This window comes from Myotis lucifugus, unplaced genomic scaffold (genome assembly GCF_000147115.1).
Source record: "Myotis lucifugus unplaced genomic scaffold, Myoluc2.0 scaffold_8, whole genome shotgun sequence".
Taxonomy (NCBI): domain Eukaryota; kingdom Metazoa; phylum Chordata; class Mammalia; order Chiroptera; family Vespertilionidae; genus Myotis; species Myotis lucifugus.
Window position 1 is genome coordinate 12,347,164 of NW_005871056.1, and position 8,504 is coordinate 12,355,667.

The 8,504-nt window shown below is 43.7% G+C and overlaps 1 long non-coding RNA gene across 4 annotated transcripts; it reads right to left on the reverse strand.

Annotated features, from left to right (window-relative positions):
• Positions 1-1,075: 1,075 nt before the first annotated feature.
• On the reverse strand, positions 1,076-8,408 carry LOC102427287. 4 transcript variants are annotated; one of them, XR_001347073.2, is made up of 6 exons: positions 8,253-8,408; positions 7,936-7,977; positions 7,082-7,292; positions 5,019-5,113; positions 3,140-4,418; positions 1,076-3,088 (listed from the first exon to the last, which is right to left on the reverse strand). It is a non-coding gene; the product is annotated as an uncharacterized LOC102427287 (long non-coding RNA). The 4 variants fall into 4 exon arrangements; XR_002827992.1 differs by lacking the exon at positions 7,936-7,977 and having other exon boundaries at positions 1,076-1,657; positions 2,640-3,088; positions 8,197-8,408; XR_001347076.2 differs by lacking the exon at positions 7,936-7,977.
• Positions 8,409-8,504: the final 96 nt, after the last annotated feature.

An 8,504-nucleotide genomic window follows, 5' to 3' on the forward strand; every position in this document is an offset into this window, starting at 1 on the left:
CATGACTACAGGAGGAAGCATTGCTGTGGGCACAGGGTTCCTTTTTGCTGTTTTCCCGCAGTTATATGAGATAGATGGAAGACCCTTCGATGCTTATATACATGAAGACAGAGGAGTTCCCAACACCCGCGGAAATTCACAACCTTGGGTTCCATCAGGAGCTAAGCCTACAACGGAAATTGTGAATTGCATCATCAAATGCGCACTGGGTATCATGTACCACATGATTCCCAAACCTCAACAAAACCCCATGGCTCAAATTGGAAGAAGATTCAGTGCATTATACTCTACAGTCAAGCCTGGGATCCAACCACCAGTGGTTGATATAGATCCTACGTTTGATTTAAAAGCAGCTGCATCCTGGCTGTCCTCCAAAGGACTTGACACCATCATCCTTGGCTCGTTACTGAATATGGAGAACCATAGTACAGAAGGGCCTACCGGGAAGGCATTCATTGCACAGATCAACCTCATTTCATCCTATGTAGAAATGATGCCCTACCTTACTATGAAGGCATTTGTGAATGAAGGCTTGTCAAGAGTGTCCATGCTTCCAGGTGTTGGCAGCGAGATCAAAGCCTTTATGGATGCAGAGAAGGCCTTGCGAGAGCAACTTGGGGATACAATGTTCCCCTACCTTAAAGCTCTTCGGCTCCCTGGCCACAAAAGGCTTGTACCGGTCAATTTCCCTATCTTTGCAAGGTCGAGAACACGAGAAAAAGAAGAATTGACAGGACATTCCATGATTACAAATCTACTAAAGAATCATTGTTATCACTGACTGATCGAGAAGTTGAGGATGCTGTTGCACAACCTCCCATGAAAAAGAAGATGCTAAGTTCTGCAGACGCTGACGGGTTGAAGTCTGTCTTCAGAGCCACAGATCAAGAAATCAACGAAGCAACCAATAGTGTTCAAGGCGCCGAAACCGGTTTGGCTCAGTGGATAGAGCATCGGCCTGCGGACTGAAGGGTCCTGGGTTCGGTTCCGGTCAGGGGCATGTACCTTGGATGACACGATGTCGCTGAGAGTCCTCATCAGGGCACTCGAAATAATTGCTGACAGATTGCTGTCTTCAGAGCCACAGATCAAGAAATCAACGAAGCAACCAATAGTGTTCAAGGCAACGTGCCAGTGAGCCTAGAAGCCGCATTGCTCACGTTAACCGAAGCTCTCAGATGCAATTAAGGACTAGGCTATAAACCAGTAACTAGTAAAAAACATGACACGATGTCGCTGAGAGTCCTCATCAGGGCACTCGAAATAATTGCTGACAGATTGCTAGACAGTGATCAGGATGATGTCCAGCTCAGCTCCGAGGACGAGAGCTGGAGCAAAGCAGAGGATGAGGAGATTTTTACAAGAGAAAACACCAACAGAGAGGACGAAAGCCAGAAAAGAGGCCAAAGAAGGCACATCTCGCAAGGAGATAATCTCGGAGTCAGAGACAATGGAGATAATGGAATTAGCAGCCACAAGCGAGTCTGTAACACTAGACCAGATGACAATGGAACAAACTGTCAGCCAAGTTCAGGGGATGTTGTCAGTGGCTCAAACGTAGTCGGCAGAATCAGGGTGTAGCATCCGGAGCACACTGCTCCAACTGGTGGAGGTGCTGAAGAGACCCTCTGAGTCACCTGGACCACAACTTAAAGCTCTTGAGGAAAAGATAGACAATGTTTTCAAAGAATTGAAGGATGTACATGAAGAAATCAGTGATATTTAAGACACTTGAACAGGCTAAGCTTATCTTCTTACGTCATTACGTGTGTGCCACAATATGACTTATTCAATATGGAACCGAAATACCCGAGGTTAATGAGTTACTTATTCACTAAGAGCAATGCGGCATATGGCTTATCCATGTTGGATAAATTCCAAAAATCAAGCACAGTAATCGGAATCAGTCAAAGCATGTCAATGAGATCCATTACAGAAGAAAGCAAAAGATTTAAAGATCAGCTCATAAGTATCTTAGCTCCTAATACAAGGATTAAACATCATTGATTACTTAACTCTGTGTAGTGTTGAAGGAGCTAATAAATTGCGGATAGCAACATGGGGGTGTGAACTTCATGGAGTAACTATGCCATTCATTGCTGAACAATTTGCATTAAGAGAAACAGTATCTGAGCTTGAGGTTGCACAATCAATAATATTTCTACCGGATAACAACTTGTTTCCAAGGGAGTGGATGGTACGAGGAAAACGCCCTCTTCACATTGGCTCACGAACATTTGTGAAAATAAACAGAGGTGCAATTACGGGACTACCAGAAGGCCGCATTGGCAAGATGGCAGAAGATTTAATATCAATTTGTGACTGGATTAAAATCAAGGGTGCTGTAGGACAACACTTAGCAAAATTACTATCTATTTTGTTGAGTGAAAAAGGTGTCCACACACCTGATCTTCCTGTAATAATGGGTGGCACCCTGGCTCCCAGGCCTCTGATGATCGAGCTGGACTTGCTGGTAGCTTGAACGTTCTATCTACACATGTAGGTTTTACCACAAACTACATGACTGACTTTGCCAAATCACAAAACGATTATACCATCCATTTCAAGCCGCTTTCCTACACGGACTTAACTTGTTATCTTCCCAATTACACTTCGGAATCCTTGCAAATAAAACTTACCTTACACTTGCATGCTCAGGTTGCACAAGAGAAATTCAAGAAGACTTCTTTTCCTTGTCAAGACCTCCCATGTATAAGGGGATTCCAATAGATCACTCTTCAGCACAGTGGTTCTCAACCTTCTAGCCCTTAAAATATAGTTCCTCATGTTGTGACCCCCAACCATAAAATTATTTTCGTTGCTATTTCATAACTGTAATTTTGCTAGTTATGAATCGTAATGTAAATATCTGATATGCAGGATGGTCTTAGGGTGACCCCTGTGAAAGGGTCGTTTGACCCCCAAAGGGGTCTCGACCCACAGGTTGAGAACCGCTGCACTAGCTGGTATGGAGACCCGGCTATTGCAGCAGGCTTTAAGCTAGGAGTAGAAATTTTCATGTCACTATACCAGGAATCCCGTGAGTTAGATTCATTACTTGAGCCATTTAGCACCTCTACCAGGACACCTAATAATGGTATCTTTCTGCTTGAGCCATTTAGCACCTCTACCAGGACACCTAATAATGGTATCTTTCTGGTATGCAGGCAGCCTACGAAGGAGTTTGGTTAGACCGGTGTCATCCTACTTAAAGGCAGTTGCATACATACCAACATCCTCTCCTACACTTCGATGAACATGCAATGTCATGTTCTCATTATCAGACGGGAATCAAATATTTGACCCTGCATCAAAAATTGGAATTTTAAGCAAGTTGTTGCCTGCAGGGACATCATTACAAAATGCTCTCATTGCAAAGTTATTGCTTGCTGGATTAACATTCCAGTCCCAGAAGTAATGAAGGTTATGAGGAGAATGAAGCTCGACAAGATCGAGCGTGAAGTTTCTTCATCACCAGATATTGACTCCCTTATCGGGATGCTTAAGCCGCTTGTTAAGGCAGGAAAATGGAGAAGTGATGTTAAAGAGATGGTGTCTTTTATTAGAGGAGTAAGTTGCCAAATGCACTCAACTATTCATTCAATTTCCTTATCTCAGATTTGGCATCTTTCCCATTTGCTTAAGGCTTTAGTTGCTTACAAAAGGGTTGAACTTATTGTTGTCTCCAAAGATACTCCTGTTGAAGTAATTGTTGATGTTTGTCATGTTACAAAGGTTGTGGTACACACTATGGGTGATCCTACTGTTATTGAAAAAGCAGAATGTGCAGACTTGTGTGGAGCAGTTTCTGCAAACCTCCTGACACAAATATCACTTGCCACCCTTCAATCTGCAAGATTCTATTATGATCATGCAGGAGTAATTGCTGGCGCAATTCACAAGCCACTCGATGATGTATTTTCAGTTAAGGGGCCTTGTGGAGGGTTTCACACCATATGTTTGATGGAAAATGATTATTGATCTAGGGGAGACCTGTTGCAAACCTTATAGATCGTCTGATCTCTGTCCGGCTGTATGCCCGGTGTCAGAATCTCTATTTAAACTTGTGGTTGTAAGTGCACTGGATTGCTTAGAAGCTATAGAGGAGTTTCTTCTACATTCAGGACAATCCAGGAGAGGAGAAACAGAATGGTCCAGGGAAGTCAATGAGGATGGAGGGCTAATGGTTCTGGTTCAACATCTCCACCAGTATCTTGAATTAATCTGTCGGGCATTAAACATTGTATGTAAACCACAGTGGATTTATTATTTACAAGATGTAGATGATGGATTGAATATTTCAATGTCTGGACCTGGTTTGCGCGTGCTTGTCAGATCCACTGTTTCGTCTATGATTTTAATCTACGATAAACAAGTAGACATATCCTCTCTGGTCCGTCTCTTATAAGTGCCCGTTGCTGTCATTTAAGAAAAAAAAAAAAAAAAAAAAGGAAAACTATTATTAATGCTATCACAAAAGCAATACCCTTACCAGTAAATAAATCTCTCCTTGATAATAGTAACTTAGTGCATTTATAACTCTCATTTAATCAAAACTTGATTTTCATCGACTCAACATTTTTTTTTGTTAATTCTCACTTGAGAATATTTTTTCCATTGATTTTTAGAGAGTGGAAGGGAAGGGGAGACACAGAGAGAAACATCGATGTAAGAGAGACACAATGATAGGTTGCCTCCTGCATGCACCCTGACCCGGAGCCAGGGATCTAGCCTGTAACCAAGGTACATGCTCTTGACTGGAATTGAACCCCTGACCCTTCAGTCCACAGGCTGATGCTCTAACCACTTAACATACTGGCCAGAGCTCAACATTTATCTTTTAAATGCAAATTTAAAATACCCTTGGATGGCAAAACATGTTTATTTACTCTGTGCTAGGTACAAAATGAAACTTCATGATATAGTAGTTCCTGCCCTCTAAAAGTTCAAAGACAAGTCAATTAATGATTGACTGCAGAACAGCCTAGTTAAGTGTGTGTAAGGAAAAAAAAAAAGACTTTCCCAGATGACCACAGAGGGAACACATGGGTCTCATCACAGACCACTGTACAAGGAGCCAGAAGCCTCCAAAACTTGTTTTCATAGAATTCATCTGTAAAAACAAAACAAAACACAAAACCAAAAAGATGGGACGATATGAATACTGCTATATACTGTTGCTGGGAAAAGCATTTTTTCAATAATGTCCACTTCATATCACTTTGTACTAGGGACCATGTTAAGGGCTGAGATAGAGAAGGACAAGGCACATCTTGATACAGAGCTCATAGTCCGGGTAGGTGCCACACAAGGGCAGATATGTTATCACTCCAGAAGAGTCCCCTGTCCCTGTGAATGAATAATCTTTAGGCATGATCAAGTAGTTAAAAAGAAAAATTATCCTAACCTGCATTTCAAAAGGTGAAACAAAAAGTTTTGTGTTTTTTTTTGTTTGTTTTATAGCCAATTAATGTTTTTGAAATTAGGTCAGTGATTCAGGCTCAGCAGAAATGCTGATGCCAGGCCCCACCCAAAGCTTATTGCTTCAGAACCACTGGGGGCCTGGCAATTCTCCAGTCAAGAACTATTTATGTATGTATATATGTATATATGTATGTATGTATTTATTTTTGTTAATCCTCACCAGAGGATATTTTTTCTTAGAGAGGGAGAAAGGGAGGGAGGGAAGAAGAGAGAACAAGAGAAACATCGATTGGTTGCCTCCAGGACCCAGTCAGATGGAATCTGTAATCCAGGTTTGTGCACCTTGGTGCAGAGGCCAGTACTCAAACCACTTAGCACAATGGCCAGGGCTAGCTATACTTTTTCTGTCAATTATTAGGAAATATCCACATTTGTATCAACAGTGCTTTCTCAACCTTTAAAATAAAGGGTTCTTGACTCTCTGGCCAATGTGGCTCAGTGACAAGTGTTGGTCCTCCCACTGAAGGGTTGAGGGTTTGATTCCCAGTCAAGGGCAAGGACCTGAATTGAGATTTGATCCCCACCCAGATGGGACACATTTGGGAGACAACCAATCCATGTGTCTCTCTCACATTGATGTTTCTCACTCTGTGCCTCTCTTCCATGCTCTCTAAAAATCAATGAGGAAAAAATATCCTTGGGTGAGGGTTAACGACAAATATGTATAGTACTAGAGGCCTGGTGCACAAAATTCATGCACTGGGGGGAGGGAGGGGGTGTGTGTGTCCCTCAGCCCGGCCTGCGCCCTCTCGCAGTCTGGGAGCCTTTGGGTGATGTCCGACTGAAGGCTTAGGCCTGCTCCCCATGCCGCGACAGTCGGACATCCTTAGCCAGCTATGAGCCCAGCTTCTGGCTAAGCAGCGCTCCCCCTGTGGGAGCGCACTGACCACCAGGGGGCAGCTCCTGCATTGAGTATCTGCCCTCTGATGGTCAGTGCGCATCCTAGTGACCAGCTGTTCTGCATATTAGCCTTTTATTATATAGAATAATACAGCTTGAATAATTTTTGTGATTTAGTATCCATCAAGTGTTACAAAGAGTTCTTATTTAAAGGGAGTTCTTATTAAAAAGATTTCTAGCAAAAACACAATAGAGCGAAATATGGCACTATGGCAGTGCCAACCTCAGCTGCAGAGGTTTGTTACCTGCTGGTATTATTTGCTATCTGTGTTTACATGTGCATCTGTTTTCAGGAGAAGAAAAGCCGCTCAAGTGGGTCAAGATTATTAATATTAAACAACTAACCTTTAACTGAAAATTTACTGAGTACTATTATAAACAGGGCACACTGATGCACCATAGTTTATAGCATAAACCTTAATGTCAAACCAGATCGGAGTCCTGGCTTCACTTACTACACTGGTAGCATCTGGGCATTGGAAATATACACCATCTTATAAACATTATTATTTAGTATTCATTTCAAAATCTAGTACAATTATGTGTTTGCAATTAAAACCCCAAAATTCACCAAAGGGTGAATTTTTACACTCTATCTAGAAGCAATACTTAATATTAAAAACTTAATTTTTGAAAAAGAACACAAAATTGCAAAGCAGTTCGTGGTTACAAGCATGGCCCATTACAATACTGTTACCTTAGGCCTATCACTTGACTTTCTGGTCCTTATCCTTCTCTCCTGTGAAATCTTCCTGCCACAGAGGATTTGACCATATCATCTCTTGAGGCCCCTTCCAGCTTCAGGAATATGTTACCATGAAATTACAGAATTTAATTGTTTTTCCCACTTACTTTCTTGCAAGGTGACAACAAGGAAGAAGGGAAAATCGATGTGTTTAAAGCATTTCCTATCAAATAGAAATATTATAAGATTAAGGACAAAATACTCAAAGTTGGGGTCAACCTGATAAAAGCCCAAATGGCTGTTTAAAAGATTAACCTATCCATCTTGGAGACAGTATTCATTCCTAATAGACAAGAAAAGTGCAAGAAAACCAATCAATCAGCAGAGGATCACAGGCCTACAAAGAATGGTGATCGAGGAGAGTCCAGCCTAAACACTTCAGTGGTCTGCACCCTCCAAAGCAAGTCAAAACCATAAATTAAGAGAAATATCTAAGGGATTCACAGGGTCAAGAGAAGCAACTTCCTTTATCTATCTAACCTATTTTGCGAAGAGTTGCTTTATATATACTTCTTTTTTTCTTAATCCTCACCAGAAGATATGTTTACTGATTTTATTGATTTACTTATTTTAGGGAGAGGGAGAAAGAAACATCCATTGGTTGCCCCCTGCACGTGCCCGACCTCTCAGGTGCCTGGGAGGCCGCTGTCAGCATGAGCCACACCCACGGCCAGGGCCGCATATCCTTCTGTACCGCCCTTTACAAGCTCCAAACCGCGAGGGGAAGAGCACAGACTCAAGATGTGGATCACACGGTCACTAACAGACCCCAAATAATAGGTAGCGAAGGGTTTCAACACTTTTACCTGATACTACCAGAAGCTGGTGCATCCTCGGACCTCTAAAACCTACATAAAAAGTCGTATATGTGCAGTAGGGCCCAAACCCACGCAATAAACCACCCCCTTCCGACCCACAGTCGCTCTGCGGTGCGACTGCTGCTTCAATCAGCTCGGCGGGAGGCCTCGGCGGAGGCGGTCACGGCCGGAACACAGTCCCCGCCTGGCCGGTAGGCTCGCAGCCCCCGCCCCGCCTCCGCTCCGTTCCCCCGAGGGGCGTGCTTGCACCTGAATAACGGGGTCCCGCGTCCCCAGGTCTTTAAGACGACCAACCGGCCCTTTACCCTAAGCACAGTGGCGGCCGCGCCGTTTAAGTTCCATTTTCGTCTGACCGCAGTGTCGACCGAGTCCCGTCTCCAGGCCTCGGGACCGACAGTGCAGCCCCAAGCATCCGCCCCGCGCCACCGCCGTCGCCCGGCCCGCCAGGAGCCGGAGGAAGCAGTCCGCCGCGGCGTTCCGGTGCGCGCGCGCGGCTCAGCCAATCGCGTGCTCGCCCGCCCCACGCGGCCGCAACGAGGCTGGCGCTGGGAAGAGGA